Genomic DNA, 22,942 nt, shown 5'->3' with positions numbered 1-22,942 from the left:
CCTCGGGTTATCCACCCACCTTGGCCTCCCAAAGTGCTGGGATTACAGGTGTGAGAAACTGCACCAGGCCCAAAAACAGATTTTTGAGAGGCATCTGTCTGCTTTAATCCCTGGGACTCCCTGAGGAAAACAGAGTTTTTTACCAAAACAGCTAACTGGAAGCTCTTCTGTTTTTCCCAAGGAGCCCCAGGCCATCAGAAGTCATCCTGGAGCACCTCATGTTTTCATTAATAGTGGGAAGAGAAAAATGGAGACAAATAATTTGTCAATTGAGAAGGAAAAAAACTTCCTTCAGAAAAGCAATATCCACAAATAGAAAAGGCAAAAAGCCCCTTAAGAAAATGCCTATAAGCTCCCACTGAAAAGAAAGATCAGGTGGTGTTTGGTTTTCTGCTCCTGTGTAAGTTGCTAAAGATAATGGCCCACAACTCCATTCATATCCCTGCAAAGGACATGATCTCATTTCTTTCTGTGGCTGCACAGCATTACATGGTATATATGTATCATTTATTTTTAGTCCAGTCTATCACTGATAAATATTTACGTTGATTTAATGACTTTGGTATGTGAATGGTGCTGCAATAAATATATGCATGCATGTGCCAGATATTTTAAAGTTATACATGGGATTTTGTTGGCAAAGATTTTCTTTATTACAGCTCATACCCAGCCAGATCAGTTTGCATGAACACCATTATTTTTGTCATCACTTTTGTAACAAATTTACATAATATTATACTCACAGTTTGCCTCACTGTCAGCACATGGTGGAATTTTACAACTGTCATTAGCAAGGGTCCTTTTTTATCTTCCCTCAAAAAGTTCCAGCTAGTTTTTGCCTTTAATTACTTCCCACAAGAGTCCACCTTTCATGTTTTCTAATGCACATTTTTATCACATTGATTTCATGCTTCATCTAACCTCAGATTTAAATTCTTATGCTGGCATTTAATACTTTCTAGATTCTGAGCCCAGATTCTAAGCATGGCTGAAGAAATCACTTCAAGATCTGGCATTTGTCTGCCTTTCAGTTTCATGCCTTTCTGTTTCATCACTCTCTATCTGGAGCTACTTTCAGACAAACCACTTTCACCAATGCAGTTTCCCATCTTGTAACTTTTACCTAATTTCTTTCCTGGAGATAAAAGGCCCTCTCTCTTCTTGCCCACTTACAATGTTACAGCACAGATATAATCCCTTCCAGGAGGTATTTCTCACTTACTTCATTATTTATGGAATGTGACTTAAACTCCTTAAAATATGTATTTATTGCCAAAAACAATAAGCCTGCTATTCAAGCTATTGTATTCAAGCTATTGTATTCAAGCTATTACTTTTTATCTTTCACAGAAAAAAAAAGGCTGTTTCTATAGCATGTAGGCCTGACTGCCAGCTGCAATTTCATCTTGAGTCAAGCTGTGAAGCAGTGGTGCCAGATACATAAGTCAATTAGAAATTTTCAGAAATTTAAAGTCTTTTATACTTATATGCTAGGATTGTTGCTGTCTCTTTATCCCCATTAAATCAATGTATTGCATCTCAGTACCTATAAGAGTATTATTTCCAATTATTTCCCCCATATATACTCAAACTTCTGTCCAGAAAGATCAGTGTCAAGTCCTAAACTTTAAAAATACCTCTATGTATTCTATGTAACATCTACTACTTTCAACTTGTACTCAGGAAGGAGCCAAGAGGAGATAATCCCTTCATAGGAATTGTTTTATTCAGTAATCAAACACCTTTTAAAATTTTATGGGACAGGAGTAGGTGAGGTGATAGAGTTATAAATCTGTCCAACATGAAATAATTACAGATGTCTGAAGATGTTAGGGAGTATGGAACATCCATTAACTACTATAACAATCTCCTATTGCATTACTATGTATAGTGCAGCGTTACTAAAATGTAAATTTATCTGGAAAGCTAAAGACACTACAGAGAAAATCTTGGGATCTGAGGCTTCTGACCACGGAAGTCATTGGTGGCAGTCAGCCAATCAGACTGAAATAGAAATATTGTATCTTAATAGAAAGTCACCATTTGTAAGGCACCTGTGATCGTCCAGAGAAGGAAACAAAGATCAGATCTATATAATGTGACCCATATAATGTGATCTTTATCATATAATGTGTCCTTTACCAGGATACAAATAAATCATATTTTGGCAGAAGTCAACAATAATCTGACATATATGGTTCCTGCTTCATCAGAAACAAATCCTTTTAATCTGTGAGCTCTAACCTGTAGTTGTTTTTGTGTTTCTGTTTTCAATGAGAAACTTTGCATCAGGTAGGCATAATAAATAGCTAGCCTCAAGGTGACTGAGAATATCTAAGAGTAAGCTTACCACGGGCATCTTCAGCATGATTCAGATAGGTCAATCACAGTTGCAGTTTGTGTTCACAATTAGAGGACCTGAAGGGGAATGTCTTTGGTTGATCAATGTGTAGTTTTTTACACAGCAGACCACAGAGCCAGATCATTGACTAGGGCCCAAGAGTAGGCAGAGTTAAATAAATGCTTATTGAATAGAGTTTTCTCAATTAGTTCTTTCTACTTCTTTCAGTAAATATATTTCTTTGGCATCTGCATGACAGATTATAAAGTATTAAAATTAGCAGTTTAATGTCTAAATGTTTAATAGTTTAGTGGTAAATTTCATGATAAAACTATCAAGTTCAAATCTCAATAATCCATCAGTCAATTCCACCTGAAACTTAGCCAAGCAATCAGTCAATTTCACCTATGCAGCTAAGGAAATCTAAAATGGAGAGTCTCACTGAAACAGAGGTTTTGCTATAGGTCACGTGTGAAAGATAAATTTTCTCCAAGTAGAGTACCTGCTACCTCTTCATGCAAAACTGAGATGATGCTCAGCCCAGGGCACTGCACCCTTGAATTTGATTAAGCAGGCATATGTAATCTCCTATATCTAGAGTCCAGTAATGTATTGGATACTCTATTCAATTAAGGTAAATTTCCGATTTTGTTTTCACTTCTCACATTGACAACACTTATTTCACCTTTAGGGATTCCTCAACCAAAGAGCCACTGATGTATTTTTATTTTCTGCTGGAGTCACCTTAAGAGCATCCTTTTTCCTACTACTTGAAAGAGAATGACCAAACCAAGGCATCATTTAGGAAGCAGGCTTCAATTCTAATAGTGGAGAATCTTATCTTCTTATTCACAAATTGGGCAAGAAACCCTCCTCCCAGATTCCAAGAAGTGTTCTCATATCACCTAACCTGGCCTGTGTGGACTAGTACTCTTTCTTACACAAGACTGTCTGTCTGCTGGCATTCCATCTAATCACAAAACTTTAAAAAAACTGTTTATTTTCTGAAATTTTACCTCAACTTCAGACTAATAATCTGATACATTATTTTCACGGATAATAGCAGAAGGGAAAATACTTCAGGTCAGAAACTAGAAACTGTATAACTCACAACAAAAGCAGTAAACAAGGTTGTTTTTATTGCTTCCCTAAGCTCAGACAGTTTACACTTAGCCAACCATTAATGATTGCAGAGCTGTGTTTTAGGAAACACTGGGCTAGATAAACCACTGATATAATTAGTAAAGAGAGGAATGTAGACTCTTTTCTGGAGAAGATGTTATATTATTTCTCCAGGTGACTTGCTGACAAACAACCATGTAAAAATGGCTTAGGAAAGAAATGGCAAAGGTCTAGGATTCTTTACATACATACAAATAATATGCCTAGATGACATTGTGTATTATTCTGTTCTCACACTGCTATAAAGAACTGCCTGAGACAGGGTAATTTATAAACAAAGTGGGCTTAATTGACTTACAGTTGTACAGGTTGTACAGAAGGCAGGGCTGCAGATGTCTCAGAAAACAGCAATCATGATGAAGGACAAAGCGAAAGCAAGCGTGTTTTCACATAGAAGGAGGACAGAGAAAACAAAGAGAGAAGTGTCACACACTTTTAAAACATCTGATGTCATGATAACTAATTCACTGTCACAAGAACAGCAAAGGGGAAATTTGTTCCCATGATCAAATCCCTTCCCAGCAGGCCCCTCCTCCAACACTGAAGATTATAATGTAACATGAGATTTGAGTAGGGACACAGAGCAAGATCATATCAAATAGGTTATTTGTTCTTGAGTACTGTGGAGTAAATACACTACCACTGAGTCTGGAAAGGTTTTCTAGGCCTCCCTCAAAAAAAATTGGGAAAACAACTCCCAATGCTTAGAGAATTATAGAAATTCCATTCTTTAAATTTCTTTTTTTTTCTTATATCCAGCTTCAAACAATCTGATGGCAATGATATCAGGGTCTCCAATAACAGCCCATGATTAATTAATTGTTAAAGCTCTGACTGTGAGAAATGTTCTTCTAATTGCCAGAGCTGTAATGTCATGAGATGGAGTAAATATTGAGATTTTTGTCTCTTCCCACTGCCAAATATTCTTCAATTTAGTAGCAAGTGTGCCAGGTGCACAACACAAGTGGGATTACAGAGAGAAAGGGACTTGGGAAACTAACCACAAAGATGTGTCAAACTGGCTTTATCTGCAGGTATATACATCAAAGTACTAAGAAATTAACAAACTCCAACCCAGTTCTCAGAGTTCTCACTAGGTTATGCATGTGTTGCCATTTGCTGGCTATTTTGAAGGGCCAGTTCCCCACCATAGTGTACGGTCCCCTACATCAGGATAATTTAAAGACATGTTTGTAATTTTCATGTGGTTAGTAGAAGCCTTAGGGCATTTCCTCCATTGCTCCCTAGGTAGACTTTTCCCTTCCTTGGGGCCTCTCAAGTACAATCTGTGGTGCATGGGTACAGCTCTTAGAGCCATTGAATTGTTGTTTCAACCATTCAATATTTGGTATTGGAAGGAAGAAAATATAGTCAGTTGGGACATAGGATATTGGTACTGCCTTGAGAGAGGGGCTTACTCCTTTGATGGCAAGTGGGGATAGAAGGTTAGAGTACAGCAGCTGTTCTCTCAGCCCTGGCCTAGAGGACATCTACCACCCCCTTTAAGCTTACTAAGCCTCCTGTCACTAATTCAGAGATTTCTCCTTGAAGGACAGATTAGATGGCCAGGCCCATGTAAATTGGGCCTTAGCATGCAAGCATCAGTGGTGCCCCTAACTCAGGCCTTGCCATCGTGGAACAGGTGGGGTGTGTTGGGAGAAGGAACATAATAAATCCAATAGTCCTTCTGACCCATTTAGTGGTCAGTGGGTGCATGGCATGGGCAAGGGAATTTTCCATCCTGCTCGGTAACATGGTTAAATCTGGTAGATGGAGAACTCAGGAGAAGTGGCCATGAACTTTGAGCAGAATTGGACCTGACCCTTAGAGGATGCCTGAGGGGAAAATGAGTCCCAGGACTAACCAGAGGGGTGGGCATCCCTGTGTTTAAAATTCCAGATGGGCACCACACCTTCAAAACAGACAATCCCTTAAGATGTATCCTGAATAACTAGGACAAATTTGACCCTGAAACCTTAAAAAAGAAGTGGCTGATTTTCTTCTGTATCACTGCCTGGCCAAAATAGTCCTTACAAAATGAAAAACAAAATATTCCTTACAAAATGGCCCCCTGAGGGAAGTATTAATTATAACGCCCTTCTACAACTAAATCTTTTCTGTAAACAGGAAGGTAAATGGAGTTAAGTCCTTCATGTACAGGCTTTCTTTGTCTTTCATGACAATACTGCACTGTGCCAAGCCTGTAAGTTTTGCCCCAATGACAGAGGCCCACAATTACCTCCATACTTAGGGCCTCTTCCCTCAGCCACACTCTCCACCACCACTGACTCTCCTCTATCTGGGCCCACCAAAGTGTTAAATGCACACCAGAGAGAGAACATAAACGCTGTGAGTCAGGCACCAAAACTATGTCCCTTACAAGCAGTAGGAGGGGAATTTGGGCCCACCCGTGTACATGTCTTCTTGTCGCTCTCAGATTTAAAACAAATAAAGGCAGTTTTAGGGAAATTATCAGGTCATCCTGATAACTATATAGATGTCCTGAAAGGATTAAAGCAGTCCTTTGATCTATCTTGGAGAGATATGTTGCTTCTTGATCAGACCTCAAGTACTACTGAAAAATAAGCAGCTGTAACAGCAGCCCAGCAATTTGGGGATCTGTGGTACCTTACCCAGGTAAATGGGCAACTGGCCTGGAGGAGAGGGAAAAATTCCCCACAAGGCAACAGGCAGTCCACAGTGTAGACCCTCACTGGGATACTGATTCAGATCATGGAGACTGGAGCCACAGGCATTTGCTAACTTGCATTTTAGAATGGTTGAGGAAACATAGGAAAAAACCCATGAAGTGCTCAATGCTATCCACAACAACACAGGGAAAAGAGGAAAACCCCTCCACTTTTCTAGAAAGCCTAAAGGAAGCCCTAAGAAAGCACACCTCCTTAACTCCAGATTCTGTAGAAGACCAACTTATTTTAAAGGAAAACTTTATCACCCAATCAGTGGTCAACATTAGGAGAAAACTCCAAAAGTATGTCTTAAGCCTATTACAAAATTTGGAGACATGATTGAACCTGGCAACCTCAGTTTTCTATAACACGGACCAGGAGAAACAGGCCAAAAGGGAGAAGCAAGATAAGAGAAAGGCTGCAGCCTTAGTCATGGCCCTAAGACAAGCAGACCTTGGTGTCACAGAAGAAACCAAAAGAAAAGCAGGCCAATTGCATAGTAGTGCTTGTTTTCAATGCAGTTTGAAAGGACATTTTAAGAAAGATTGTCCAACCAGAAACAAACCACCCCCTCACCCATGTCCAATATGCCAAGGCAATCACTGGAAGATGCACTGCCCTAGAGGACAAAGCCTCTCTGGGCCAGGAACACCCAACCAGATGATTCAGCAACAGAAATGAGGGTGCCTGGGGCAAGCGTCAGCTCATGCCATCACCCTCACAGAGCCCTGGGTAAGTTTGACCATTGAGGTCCAGGAAGTAGACTTCCTCCTGGACACTGGTGTGGCCTTCTCAGTTTTAATCTCCTGTCCTGAATGACTGTCCTCAAAGTCCATTACCATCTGAGGAATCTTAGGACAGCCTGTAACCAGATATTTCTCTTGCCTCCTCAGCTGCAATTAGGAGACTTTGCTCTTTCACATGCCTTTCTTGTTATTCCTGAAAGTCCCACGCCCTTATTAAGAAGGGATATATTACCAAATCTGGGGCTATTATCTACATGAATATGGGGAACAAATTATCCATTTATTGTTCCCTATTTGAAAAAGGAATCAACTCTGAAATCAAGACTTAGAAGGACAATTTTGAAGGGCAAACAATGCCCATCCAGCTCAAATCAGGCTAAAAGACTCCATCATTTTTCCTTTTCAAAGGCAATATCCCTTAAGGCCTGAAGCTCACAAAGGATTACAGGATATTGTTATACTTTCTTTTTTTTTTTTTTTTTGAGACTCTGTCAGCCAGGCTGGAGTGCAGTGGTGTGATCTCAGCTCTCACTGCAACCTCCAGCTCCAGGTTCACACCATTCTCCTGCCTCACCCTCCTGAGTAGCTGGGACTACAGGTGCCTGCCACAACACCTGGCTAATTTCTTCTATTTTAATAGAGATATGGTTTCATCATGTTAGCCAGGATGTTCTTGATCTCCTGACCTCATGATCTGCCCGTCTCTGTACCCAAATTGGTGGGATTGCAGGCATGAGCCACCACACTAGCCTAGTTCAAATAAGGCTAAAAGACCCCACCACTTTTCCTTCTTAAAGGCCTGAAGCTCACAAGAGATAATAGGATATTGTTACATATTTAAAAGCTCAAGCCTTAGTAAGAAAAAGCAGAGGTCCTTGCAACACCCCAAGCCAAGGAATACAAAAACCAATTGGTCAGTGGAGACTAGTGCAAGACCTCAAAATAATCTGAAGCAGTAATTTCTTTATATCCTGCTGTACCCGACCCCTATACACTGCTGTCTCAGATACCAGAAAAGGCAGAATGGTTCACTGTTCTAGACCTCAAAGATGCCTTCTTCTGCATTCCCTGAACTCTAACTCTCAATTCATGTTGCTATTTCACTAGCCATTCAGAAATCATTATTAAAAAGGTCAAAGAAACAAGAGAATGGATAGAAAGTAGAAAAAAGGAGCTTGAACACTCAGGACCCTGGAATATGTTTAACCAGTGGATACCTTGGCTCCTTCCCTTTCTAGGATATGTAACAGCCATCCTACACTTGCCTTTAGGCTCTGCAATTTTAACCTCCTTGTCAAATTTATGTCCTCCAGGATTGAGGCTATCAAGCTACAAATGGTCTTACAAATGGAAACTTTCTTGAGCTCAACTCACAGATTCTACCAAGGACACCTGGATCCACCCACTGGTCCCTCAACTAGACTAGAAATGTCCCCTCTGGAGGATACCACAACTACAGAGCCCCTTCTTTACCCCTAACCAGCAGGGAGTAGCCAGAACAACCCCTGCACAGGTCCCAACAGCAGTTGGGGTGTTCTGTTTGGAGGCGAGACTGGGAGGAGTTGCTAGCTGGGCTCCCTGGGTTGAATAGAGGCACGGAAAGCTGTGAAACTTACTGATTTCCTGCATTAGGAATTACTTCCATCCTGGATGGATAATATTGAAGATATATGCTTAAACTATTCCCAACACCAGGATTTCAGCATGTGTTTTCTTCCTCAAGAAAGGTATAAACAGCAAAAATTTTGCTGTAAGTTTTCCTGTGTCTCTTCTCCCTCTCTTCCTTCCCCTTCCCCCAAAACTAAATCAAAAGAAATGTTAATTGCCTGTTTTTCCTTTGACCAACAGACCTTATCTCTACTCTCAATTCCAATTCCTTGTAAACATCCTTTGGAAAGTCCTGTAAAATCCTGTCTCCTTTGACATGTCGTGCAAGGTTATAAAGTACATAAAGCTTAAGTTGCAATTCTGGTTTTCTTCAAAATCTAAGACATGTCATAAAATAATTTACTGCCTTTGTTTCTCACTCTGGTAACATCTCCCTGCTGCAGGTATTTCCCACCTTAAAGAGTTCAAAAGGCGATAGTTTACTAAGAATGATGATTTCCAATTTCATCCATGTCCCTACAAAGGACATGAACTCATCATTTTTTATGGCTGCATAGTATTCCATGGTGTATATGTGCCACATTTTCTTAATCCAGTCTATCATTGTTGGATATTTGGGTTGGTTTCAAGTCTTTGCTATTGTGAATAGTGCCACAATAAACATACGTGTGCATGTGTCTTTATAGCAGCACGATTTACAGTCCTTTGGGTATATACCCAGTAATGGGATGGCTGGGTCAAATGGTATTTCTAGTTCTAGATCTCTGAGGAATAGCCACACTGACTTCCACAATGGTTGAACTAGTTTACAGTCCCATCAACAGTGTAAAATTGTTGCTATTTCTCCACATCCTCTCCAGCAGCTGTTGTTTCCTGGCTTTTTAATGATCGCCATTCTAACTGGTGTGAGATGGTACCTCATTGTGGTTTTGATTTGCATTTCTCTGATGGCCAGTGACGGTAAGAATTTTTTCATGTGTTTTTTGGCTGCATAAATGTCTTCTTTTGAGAAGTGTCTGTTCATGTCCTTCACCCAGTTTTTGATGGGGTTGTTTGTTTTTTTCTTGTAAATTTGTTTGAGTTCATTGTAGATTCTGGATATTGGCCCTTTGTCAGATGAGTAGGTTGCGAAAATTTTTCCCATTCTGTAGGTTGCCTGTTCACTCTGATGGTAGTTTCTTTTGCTGTGCAGAAGCTCTTTAGTTTAATTAGATCCCATTTGTCAATTTTGGCTTTTGTTGCCATTGCTTTTGGTGTTTTAGACATGAAGTCCTTGCCCATGCCTATGTCCTGAATGGTAATGCCTAGGTTTTCTTCTAGGATTTTTATAGTTTTAGGTCTAAAGTTTAAGTCTTTAATCCATCTTGAATTGATTTTTGTATAAGGTGTAAGGAAGGGATCCAGTTTCAGCTTTCTACATATGGCTAGCCAGTTTTCCCAGCACCATTTATTAAATAGGGAATCCTTTCCCCATTGCTTGTTTTTCTCAGGTTTGTCAAAGATCAGATAGTTGTAGATATGTGGCATTATTTCTGAGGGCTCTGTTCTGTTCCATTCATCTATATCTCTGTTTTGGTACTAGTACCATGCTGTAAATGCTGCATATTCTCACTCATAGGTGGGAAGTGAATAATGAGAACACACGGACACAGGAAGGGGAACATCACACTCTGGGGACTGTTGTGGGGTGGGGAGATTGGGGAGGGATAGCATTGGGAGATATACCTAAAGCATAATAATAAACAAATAAATAAATAAATAAATGAGGAATTTTCTTCCCTGGTGGTACGCAAAAAAAAAAAAAAAAAAAAAGAATAATAGCCTTCTGTTCTGAATTAGTGGTAAGTAAGTTAATGAAAAGCCGTATTAAATGGGTTTTATTAAAAAAAATAGAGTTCAAAAGGCAATCACCCAAAACCAACAATGGCTACCCATTCAGGACCCCTTCCATGCTGTGGAAGCTTTATACTTTCACTCTGCTCAATAAAGCCTATAGCTCTTTCTCTCTATTGGTCCGTGTCTCTAACACTCACTGCAGTCAGCTGCCACACCAATTCTTTGGCCTGGTAGGCAAGAAGCTTAAACATTACACTCTGTCTCTGCAAGCTATAGCCCCACTGAATGGCTCTGACAGAGTTGAGTACCTGAGGCTTTTCTAAGTGCAGAGTGCAAGCCACCAGTAGATCTACCACTCAAATCTGGTAGATAATGGTCCCCTTCCCACAGCTCCCACAGACATAAGGCAATGTCCCAGTGGGAAGGAACTCTGTGTGAGCCCTCCAAATCTACATTTCTTCTCTCCACCACCCTAGTACAGGTTTTCTGTGAGGGCTGTCCCCTTGTGGCAGGCTTCTACCTGGGCACATAGGCTTTCTCATATACTCTCTGAAATCCAGGTGGAGGTTGTCAAGCCTCCTTTATTCCTGGCATTATGAATGCCTGCAGACTTAATACCACATAGAAGCAACATCTTACATGATTTTGTGCTTAAACATTTCTTCAACCATATAACCTTAATCATAACTTTTCAAATATGTAATTGTTAATATTTATGTATACATGGTAGATATATAGGTTTATAGGGTATATGGAATATTTTGATACAGGCATATAGTGTTTAATAATTACATGAGAGTAAATGAGGTGTCCATCAACTCAAGTATTTATCCTCTGTATTGCAAATCCAAGTATGATACATTATTTTAGTTATTTGTAAGTATTCAATTCAATTATTATTGATTATCATTACCCTGATGACCTATCAGATATTTTATTTATTCTTTCTTTTTTTTATACCTAGTAACCATCCACCCTCTCCCCGATACCTACAGCAGCTAACCTTCCCAGCCTCCAATAACCATCTTTCTACTCTCTATTTCCATTAGTTCCCCTAAGTTTCTTTGAAATGGGTTTAAATTTTCTTCTAAATCTCAATAATCTTCATTTTCACCCAGAGTCTGAATTTTATGTTTATCATTTTAGCCATTTCCATCTGGTTAAGTAATATTTCTGCAGAGTATGTGCAGTCATTTGAAGGAAAACAGATACTGCAGTATTTAAAGTTTCTAGCATTCTGGCACTGGCTCTTTCTCATCTGTGTGGGCTATGTGTGCTGTAGTTTATTTAGCTGTGGAATAATTTTAGCATAGTCTACTGACTTTGTTTCCGGGTGTTTTCAGAAGGCCAAGACTTTCTGCAAGGTCTTTAATTGTGGCCGAATACTTGTCCTTCATTTCAAAGTGGGTATGCCAACAAAATATTTTTAGTGTTGATGTTTGGGTCTGATCCAGTAGAAGGTGCTTAATTATAATGACTGAAAGGTAGGCTCTTTCTCATCCATGAAGCTCCTATGTATTTCATCACATTTACAGTTATGTTTCATCTTGGTACTCTGAGAATGTGGGCTTCTCTCCCACTCACATGCTGTATTATTCTGTTATCATCCTGCTAATGAAGATGTGCCTGAAACTGAGTACTTTGTAAGGAAAAAGAGTTTTAATAGACTCACAGTTTCAAATGGTTGGCAGGCTTCACAATCATGGCAGATGGCCAAGGAGAAGTAAAGGCACATCTTACATGATGGCAGGCAAGAGGGAGAAGGAGAATCAAGCAAATGGGAAACTCCTTATAAAACCATTAGATCTTGCAAGAACTCACTGACTCTCATGAGAATGGCATGGGGAAAACCACACCAAGATTCAATTATATCCACCTGGTCCCACTCTTGACACGTGAGGATTATTACAATTCAATGGGAGATTTGGGTGGTGACACAGAGCCAAACAATATTACATTCTGACTGCAGATCTTGGCTTGGCAGTCCTGGGCTGTGCACCACAGCCTTTAGGTGACCTCAGGCTTTTTTCTTCCCTCTTTAGCTTGAGAGAAATAGGGTCATGGACCTTGATAGTAGCAGTGGCTGAGGAATTTTCACTTGTCTTTTGGCACTCCATGCCAGGGAAACACAGAACACTGCCAATCAAAATGACCAACTCAGGAGGAGATTGTGTTTTGGCCCTGAGCTATGGGGTCTTGCCTGGTGATTAGCAAGGAGGTTGGAGGCCTCATGGGGAAGATAGATTAGCCTTTTCTCCATTGGGTTGCTGTGGCTTGGTTGATGTGTGAACAAAGCAGTCAGGGTCTTAATTCTATTTCAATTTGAAGGGTAGCAAGGGCAGGACTGCTGCAGTGGTCAAGAGGATTTTAATTGCTTTTAGGAGCTCCACCCCAAATAAATTAGAGCCATTATCCATGGAGATGTAGGTGGGGTTGGGGCAGCAGCTGCACTATGGGCTGAAGTTGAGAGTCCTGGCTCAGAAGTAGGAGGGGTTGGGGGCTCACATAAATGAGAAACTGGGCTCTACTTCATTTTTTTAACTGTAGTGTGCTGAAAAACACTCAAGGTTTCTGTTCCTTCCCCAAGCCTATTGTAGCAAGGGAGTACCACTGCAGTGGCAGTGGCAGAGGAGCTGCCAATTTCCTCTTGAGGCTCCACACTAGATAAACACAGACCTTCTCCCAGTGAGAATATTCAACCAGGGTTGGGACAGCTGCACTGTGGAAGTGCCTGGGGATCTGTCTGATGAAGAGTATAAGTGGGAACTCACAGAATAAAGAACCTGAGCTTTGCTCTATATGGCAGCTGTGACATGCTGGAGGTGCCTATACAGTGGTCAGGTCCTTTGTTTTCTCCTCATCCCAAGGGCAATAAGGATAGTATTACCACAGCTGTAATGGCAATGGATCTGCATGTTGTCTCTGAGATTTTTTTTTTCCCAGAGAAATGCCAAGCTACCACCAACTAAAGTGATAAAATTGGGACAGGGTGTTTATACAACCTAGAGGTACAGATTGAAAGGCCTTGCACAGTAAGAATTTACAAGATCATAGACCCACATAGGAAACAGTCTAGCTCCTTTTCTATAATGCAGGCTGCACAGTGCAGGAGGCTCATGATAGTCTCTAACCTCTGCTTTCTCCTGAATAAAGGGCAATAAGAGTGGGGGCCATGGAGTGGCAAAAATAGAAAGCCCGCCTGCTACCACTTGGTGCTGTATACAAGGAAAATACAAATATGCTGCTACCCTGAAAACTCAGGTAAGAGTAGGATGACTATGTTTGGGACACAGTTTAGGAGGCCCCACCTAGTGAGGAATGGTAGGGGCAGGGACCTGTATGGGAAGCAATATGGCCTATTTTCCATAAGGCAACTGCATTTTGCTGAAGGCTCATAATAGTCCTTAAACTCTTCACTTCCTCTAAATCATGACAGCAGTAGAGGCTGTAGCTTCAGGAAGACTGGTAGGACCCCCTTTTATATCTGGTAGCTCCAACTCAAAGAAATGCATAAAGGTACTCTTGGCCAAAGTGTTTGTGTGGGGCTGTGGTGGCTATGGAAAAGTCCCTGGCCAGTGGGCTTTCCCTGGCAAAGATTAAGGGTAATGAAGCCTGTAGTCCACCCACTCCTCAGAACTATAGATTTGGACCCCATCCTGTGAGCATGTGAGAGGGCATGTCTTCTCTTGTTGGCAAAGTTAAAGCCACTGGCACTGAATGCTCAGGGTCCCAAGGCCATGTCAGTCAGGAGGTTCCAGAGGGAGAATACCATGCAGAGATCTCCTGTGCCCTGTGTTGCAAAGGTTAATAGAAGAAATACAGGTTTCTGGAAGCTCTCACTCACTCAGTATTTTTTCATGGTGGAGTTCCTCCCTTGGCTCAATACCAATCCTTGGTAGGTGGCTCTCCTCTCTTATTCTACTCTATTCTCCAAGAAATACATCACTTCATTAGTAAATCCCAACATGTCCTGAAGAGCTAGTATTTTCTTACCATTTTGTCTCTTCTGTGTGAGAGCAATGCGCTGTAGCTACTTCTTGTCAGCCATCTTTGCACTCTTCTTTTTATTTCTTGAAAAATTCTCTCAACACATATTAATACAGAGAAGATTAGACTGCAAATATTAGAAAAAATACCTAACTCTTTCATGTACACACATCATTAAATCTCCATAAGCATCAACAACATCCAGGAACATATGATCTCACTGAATGGGCTAAATAAGACACCAGGAACCAATCCTGAAGGGACGGATATATGTGACCACTATGACAACAAAACCAAATGGCTGTTTAAAAAAACAAAAAAGCTGAATGAATTTCAGTGAAACAGAGAAGAAATTCAGAATTCTATTCAAAAAATTAGACAAAGATTTAAATTGAAAAATTAAGCAAGAATTCTGGAGCTGAAAATTAAACTTGAGTAAGAATTGTGTCAGAGCATCTCAATGGCAGTTAATTAGGTAAAAAAAGAAAACATGCTAGTGAGGTTGAAGACATGCTATCTGAAAATACAGCATAAAGAAAAAGAAGAAAAATCAGGTACATCTATAAGACTTATAAAATAACCACAAAATGGAAATATTTAGTTAGTGGATTTAAAGAGGAGGTCTAGAAAGATATCAGGGTAAAAATTTATTCAAAGAAATGACAGAGAACTTTCCATGTCCCAGGGCCTTGCAATCCTGTCAGCCTTGGGACATGATGCTGTGTTTCCCCTCTGCTGCAGCTCCACCTGTAAATAAAATGGGTCATGGTACAGTTTGGGCCTTTGCTTCAGCATGTGAAAGCCCAAAACCTTTACAGTGTCCACATAGTGCTGGGCCTGCAGGTGTGCAGAAGTCAAGAATTGAGGTTGGGAGCTTCAACTAGGTTTGAGAGAATGTAAAGAAATGCCTAAATATCCACACAGAAGTCTGCTGCAAGACAGTGCCCTCACAGAGGACCTGTACTAGCACATTCTGTAGGGGAAATGTGGGGTTCGATGCTCACACAGAGTACTCGCTAGAGCACTGCCCAGTGAAGTTATAAAGAAAGGGTCATCATCACCCAGGCCCTTGAATTGTAGTTCCACTGAAAGCATGCAACTTGAGAAAACTGCAAGGACACAATGCCAGCCTGTTAAATAGCAGTGGTGACTATACCTTGAGATCCACCCTTGTGTCAATGTGGCCAGATGTGACAGATAAAGTGAAAGAAGTTTACTTTGGAGAATTAAAATTTAGTGTCTTTCCTGCCAGTTTGTGGACTGCAGGGGTCCTGTAGCTTTTTGTTTTGGTCAATTTCTGTCTTTTGGAATAGGAGCATTTATCCATTGCCTTTACCATGATTGTATCTTTGAAATAACTATTTATCTATGTCATTTTATAGGCTTATAGACAGAAGGCATTTGCTTGGCCTCAGATAAGACTTTGGACTTGAACTTTTGAGTTAATACTGAAATGAGTTAACAATTTGGGGCACTGTTGGGAAGGCATGAATGTGTATTGAAATGTAAAAAAGACATGAGATTTAAGAAGGGCCAGGGTTGAAATAATATAATTTGGCTCTGTGTCCCCACCAAAATCTGATGTCAAATTGTAATCCCCAGTGTTGGAAAAGGGACCTGGGAAGAGGCAACTTGTTCATGGGGGTGGACTTGCCCCTTGCTGATCTCATGATACTTTTCAGACAATCTCCTTGATTGAAAGTGTGTAGCCCTTTTGACTTCACTTTATCTTTCTCCTGCTTTGCCTTGTGAACATTGTACCTGTTTCCTTTTTACATTCAGTCATGTTTGTAAGTTACCTGAGACTTCCCCAGCCATGTCTCCTATACACCCTGTGTAACTATAATTACACATCTTATAAATTTTTCAGTCCAAGATACTTCTTATAGCAACATGAGAATGAGCTAATATAGCTCCTCAGCCATTCTTTAAAAAGAAATTATAGGTCATTATATGAAACAAGTCCAAAAAATTAAAAATCATTAAAATTATATCAAGCATCTTTTCTAATCACAATGAAAACTAAAAATTATAAACAAGAAAAACTTTGCAAATTACAAAAATAAATGGAAATTTTAAAACTTGCTTCTGAATGACAATTGGATCTTTAAGAAATTTAAAAAATTTTTTAAGACCGATGAAAATTAAAACACAACATATCAAAACTAATGGAAATACAGTGAAAGTGGTAGTGAGAGAAAAGTTTATAGCAACAAACTTCTAAATTTTAAAAGTGGAAAGTCTTCAAGGAAATAGCTTAAAAATACAGCTTAAATAACTAAAAAATAAAAAGCAAATTTAACTAAAATTTGGATAAAAAATTAAATGGTAATAATCAGAAGATAATGAAAGTAAAAAATGCAAATGACAAATGAAATAAAAACTTGGTTTCTGAAAATTAAAATTGGCAAAACTTTAAGCAGACTAAGCAAAAGACAGAAAAAATATCAGTTAAAAAGATGTTAAGGTTGATACCACAGAAATTCAAAAAAGTTGTATCATATTATCATGGTATAAAAACTATGTGCCATTTAGTGGAAAAATCTAGAAGAAATACATAAGTTTCAAGAAATATACATTTCACCAAGGTTGAACCATGAAGGAATAGAAGCATTTTGTCATAATTTTTCCCCCTTCTTATGTTTAGGATGGCATTGTCTAGATTGTATTGCTGGGTTTTATACTCTGGGATTTTATATAAGTCTTTAATCTGTTGAGCTGATTTTTGTATGTGATATAAAGAAGAAGTCTAATTTCAATCATTTTTATTGGCTAGCCAGTTATTTCAGCACCATTTGTTGAACAAGGAGTTGGTTTTTTACCAGTACCATGCTATCTTGGTAACTGTATGAAGTTGAGTAGCATGATCCCTCCAGCCTTTTTGCTATTGCTTAGGATTTCCTTGGCAATGAGAATGCACTTTTGGTTGTGTATAAATTTTAAATTAATTATTATTTTTAAGTTCTATGAAGAATGTCATTTGGTAGTTTGTTAGAAATAGCATTGGATATATAAATTGCTTTGGGCAGAATGGGCATTTTAATAATATTAATTCTATCCCTGAGCATGAAATCCTTTACCATTTGTTGGTTTTATCTCTGATTTCATAGAGTAATGTTTTGTAAGTCTCAGTGTAAAGATATTTTACTTCCTGCGTTAGCTGTATTCCTTGGCATTTTATTCCCTTGGTGGAAATTGTGAATGGGATTCTATTTCTAATTTGGCTGTCAGCTTGGTTGCTGTTAATGTATAGTTAAGCTAGTATTTTTTGTGATTGATTTTGTATCCTGAAAATTTACTGAAATTGTTTGTCACCTGCAAAAGCTTCTAGACCAAGATTATGAAGTTTCAGATATAAAATCATGTTGAGAAAAGCAATTGCAATGGAAGCAAAAATTAACACATAAGATTCAATGAAAGAGCTTCTGCATACCAAAAAAGAAACTGTCAAATAAGTAAACACACATCCTAAAAAAGAGAGAAAATTTTTGCAAATTATGCATCTGACAAAGGTCTAGTATCTATAATCAACAAGGAATTTAAACACATTTACAAGAAAAAGACAAACAAATCTATTAAATAGTAGTCAAAGAACATGAGCAGACACTTTTCTGAGGAAAACATACCTGGCTTGGTGAAGTGGCTCATGCTTGTAATCACAGCATAGGGACGTGGAAGTGGGTTGGTTGCATGAGCCCAGGAGTTTGAGACCATCATGAAAAACAAGCGTGAAACTCCATCTCTATGGGGGGAAAAATTAGCTACATGTGGTGGTGCATGCATGTAAGCCCCAGCTACTTGGCAGGCTGACATAGGAGAATTGCTTGAGCCTAGAAAGTAGAGGTTTCAGTAAGCCAAGATCATACCACTGCCCTGCAACAAAGGTGAGACCATGAGAACCTGTCTAAGAAAAAGATACATGAAAGAAAAGAAGAGGAGAGGAGGGGTGGGGAGCAAAGGAGAGGGGAGAGGAAAATATACCTGCGGCCCACAAGCATATTTTTTAAAGTTCAATATCACCAATCATTAGAGAAATGTAAATTAAAACCACATTGAAATACCATCTTAAACCAGCCTGAGTGGCTGTTACTAAAAAGTTCAAAAATAACAGACCACTGGCAAGTTTGCAGAGAAAAAGGAACACCTACAGACTATTAGTGGGAGTGTAAATTAGTTCCACCATTGTGGAAAGATTTCTCAAAGAGCTAAAAGTGAAGCTATTACTCAACTCAGCAATCTCATTACTGGGTATATGCACAGATGAATCCAAACTGTCGTGCCATAAAGACACACGTGCACAAGTGTTGATTGCAGCATTATTCACAATAGCAAAGACATGGAATCAACATAAATGCCCATCAATGACAGAATGCATAAAGGAAATGTGATATGTATCACCATAAAATACTATGCAGTTATTATAAAAATGAGATCAAAATTTTCATGAAACCATAGATGGAGCTGGATTCCATTATCCTTAGCAAACAAATGGAGAGCAAACAAATACATGTGGTATTCATAAAATTGAATACCAAATGTTCTGACTTACAAGTGGAAGCTGAATAATCAGAAATCATGAAAACAAAGAAGGGAACAACAAACACTGGTATCTTCTTGAGGATGGAGGCTGAGAAGACAGAGAGGACAAGAAAAAAAAATAACTGTTGGGTACTAGGCTTAGTACTTTGGCGACAAAATAATCTGTACAACAAACCTGTATGACATGAGTTTTTCTATATAACAAATCTGCACATGTACATCCAAACCCAAAATAAAAGTTAAAAAAAGAAATAGAAAATTCAAATAGACTCATAACTAACAATAAAGTAGAAACATTAATAAAATGTCTCATAAAAGAAAATTCCAGAATGAGATACCTTTATGGATAAAATTTTATTCATATCAAATATTGAGTGAGTAACTAATATGAATTATATTCAAACTATTCTAAAAATTTAAGGAGTAAAGAATACTTCCAAGGTCTTTCTACAAGGCCATCATTAATGGTGATAGATAAGTCAGGTAACATATAGCAAACTAAAACAAAACAAAAACGTAGATCAATACCTCTGACAAACATAAATGCAAATATCCTCCACAAATTTTTTAATAGGTAACAAAAAACAGAATTCAACAATACAATGAAAGTACTACAGCCAAGATGTTTTTATTCACAAAATGGCTAGATGGTTCAACATAGAGAAATAAATAATTGTAATGTATCAGATTAACAGAACAAAAGACAATAAGCATATAATCAATTCAATAGATGCCAATAAAGTATTCCATAAAATTCAACAATTCTTAATAGTAAACACTCTCAACAAACTAGAAATAAACAGAAAATACCTCAAAAAACTTTATTAAAGGCTGTATTAGACAAATTCATAGCTAGTATCATATTGAAAAAAGAAAAACATAAAAATCACTTGCCTAAGGTATGAAATGAGACAAGAATAACAATTTTTACCACTTTTATTCAACATAATGTTGGAAGTCTTAGCCAGCATAGGTAAACAAGAGAAATAAACAGTACCTAAAGTCAAAATCAAGTAGTCAAATTATGCTCATCTTCAGATAACATTTTATATTTACAAAAATATAATACACTGCAAAAAAAACTAGAATGCATGGAAAATTTTAGAAAGGGTGCAGGATAAAAAATGAACACAGAAATGTTAGTACTATATATTTTTAATTTTTTGTTTGTAATTGTGAGTAAACAGGAGGTGCATCTATAGATTACATGAGCTGCATTAATACAGACATAAAATATATAATAATGAAATCAAAGTAAATGAGGTATCAGTCTCTTCAGGCACTTATCCTTTGTATTCCAAAAAAAAAAAAAAACCAATTTACTTTTAGTTGTTTTAAAATGTTATAATTATTTCATTATTGACTATAGTCATCCTGATGTGCCATCATATACTAGATCTAATTGATTTTCCCTAACTACATTTTATTCCCACTTACTAACCCCCCAAATACCCCACCATCTTCACCAGCCTCGAGTACCCATGCTTCTACTTTACTGCCATAAATTATTCAATTGTTTTAATTTTTAGCTTCCACAAAAGAAGTGAGAACATGCAGTTTGTCCTCTGTACCTGGCTCTTTTCACTTAACATAATGACCTCTAGCTCTTTCTGTGTTGTTCCAAATGACAGAATATTTTTTCCTATGGCTAAACCGTATTCCATTGTGTATATGTGCCACATTTCCCTTATCCATTCATCTCCTGATGGACATTTCAGGTGTCTTTCAAATCATAGCTCTTGTGATCAGTGTTGTAAAAAACATGAAAATGTAAATATCCCTTTGATATATTGATTCTTTCTTTCTTTCTTTTTCTTTCTATTTAAATTACACTTTAATTTCTGGGATACATGTGCAGAACATGAAGTTTTTTTACATAGGTATACATGTGCATGGTAGTTACCTGCACACATCAACCCATCATCTACAATAGGTATTTCTCCTAATAGTATCCCTCCCCTTGTACCCAAAACCCCGACAGGACCCAGTGTATGATGCTCCCCTCCCTGTGCCCATATGTTCTCATTGTTCAACACCCACTTATGAGTGAGAACATGAAGTGTTTGGTTTTCTCTTCCTGTGTTAGTTTGCTGAGGATGATGGTTTCCAGCTTCATCCATGTCCTTGCAAGGGACATGAACTCATTCTTTTTTATGGCTGCATAGTATTCCATGGCATTGGTTTGCCACATTTTCTTTATCCAGTCTATCGTTGATGGGCATCTGAATTTGTTCCAAGTCTTTGCTATTGTAAATAGTGCTGCAACAAACATACACATGTATGTATCTTTATAATAGAATGATTTAAACTCCTTTAGGTATATACCTACTAGCGGGATTGCTGGGTCAAAGGGTGTTTCTGGTTCTAGATCTTTCAGGAATTTCCACATTATCTTCCACAATGGTTAAACTAATTTTCTTTCCCACCAAAACTTTAAAAACATTCCAGTTTATCCACAGCTTCTCCAGCATCTGTTGCTTCAAGACTTTTTAATGATTGCCACTTTGACTGGTGTGAAATTATATCTTACTGTGGTTTTGATTTGCATTTCTCTAATATTCAGTGATGTTGACTTTTTAAAATATGTTTGGTGGCTACATAAATGTTTTCTTTTGAGAAGTGTATGTTTATTTTCTTTGCTCACTTTTTAATGGGAATGTTTATTTTCTTCCTTGTAAATTTCTTAAGTTTCTTACAGAGTCTGGACATTAGACCTGAGTCAGATGAATAAATTGTAAAAACTTACTCTTTCTCATTTGTCCTGATGATAGTTTCTTTTATTGTAAAAAAAAATTATTTAGTTTAATTAGATCTCCTTTGTCAATTATTTCTATTGTTACAATTTCTTTTTTTTTTTAATTTATTTTATTTATTCATTTTTTTTATTTTATTATTATTATTATTATTATTATACTTTAGGTTTTATGGTACATGTGCCCAATGCGCAGGTAAGTTACATATGTATACATGTACCATGCTGGTGCACTGCACCCACCAACTCGTCATCTAGCATTAGGTATATCTCCCAATGCTATCTCTCCCCCCTCCCCCCACCCCACAACAGTCCCCGAAGTGTGATGTTCCACTTCCTGTGTCCATTTGTTCTCCCTGTTCAATTCCCACCTATGAGTGAGAATATGCGGTGTTTGGTTTTTTGTTCTTGCAATAGTTTACTGAGAATGATGATTTCCAATTTCATCCATGTCCCTACAAAGGACATGAACTCATCATTTTTTATGGCTGCATAGTATTCCATGGTGTATATGTGCCACATTTTCTAAATCCAGTCTATCATTGTTGGACATTTGGGTTGGTTCCAAGTCTTTGCTATTGTGAATTATGCCGCAATAAACATACGTGTGCATGTGTCTTTATAGCAGCATGATTTATAGTCCTTTGGGTATATAACCAGTAATGGGATGGCTGGGTCAAATGGAATTTCTAGTTCTAGATCCCTGAGGAATCGCCACACTGACTTCCACAAGGGTTGAACTAGTTTACAGTCCCACCAACAGTGTAAAAGTGTTCCTATTTCTCCATATCCTCCCCAGCACCTGTTGTTTCCTGACTTTTTAATGATTGCCATTCTAACTGGTGTGAGATGGTATCTCATTGTGGTTTTGATTTGCATTTCTCTGATGGCCAGTGATGGTGAGCATTTTTTCATGTGTTTTTTGGCTGCATAAACGTCTTCTTTTGAGAAGTGTCTGTTCATGTCCTTCGCCCACTTTTTGATGGGGTTGTTTGTTTTTTTCTTGTAAATTTGTTGGAGTTCATTGTAGATTCTGGATATTAGCCCTTTGTCAGATGAGTAGGTTGCGAAAATTTTCTCCCATTTTGTAGGTTTCCTGTTCACTCCGATGGTAGTTTCCTTTGCTGTGCAGAAGCTCTTTAGTTTAATTAGATCCAATTTGTCAATTTTGGCTTTTGTTGCCATTGCTTTTGGTGTTTTAGACATGAAGTCCTTGCCCATGCCTATGTCCTGAATGGTATTGCCTAGGTTTTCTTCTAGG

Source organism: Pongo pygmaeus, chromosome Y (genome assembly GCF_028885625.2).
Source record: "Pongo pygmaeus isolate AG05252 chromosome Y, NHGRI_mPonPyg2-v2.0_pri, whole genome shotgun sequence".
In the NCBI taxonomy this organism is placed as follows: domain Eukaryota; kingdom Metazoa; phylum Chordata; class Mammalia; order Primates; family Hominidae; genus Pongo; species Pongo pygmaeus.
Note: the sequence above shows the minus strand (reverse complement) of the source record.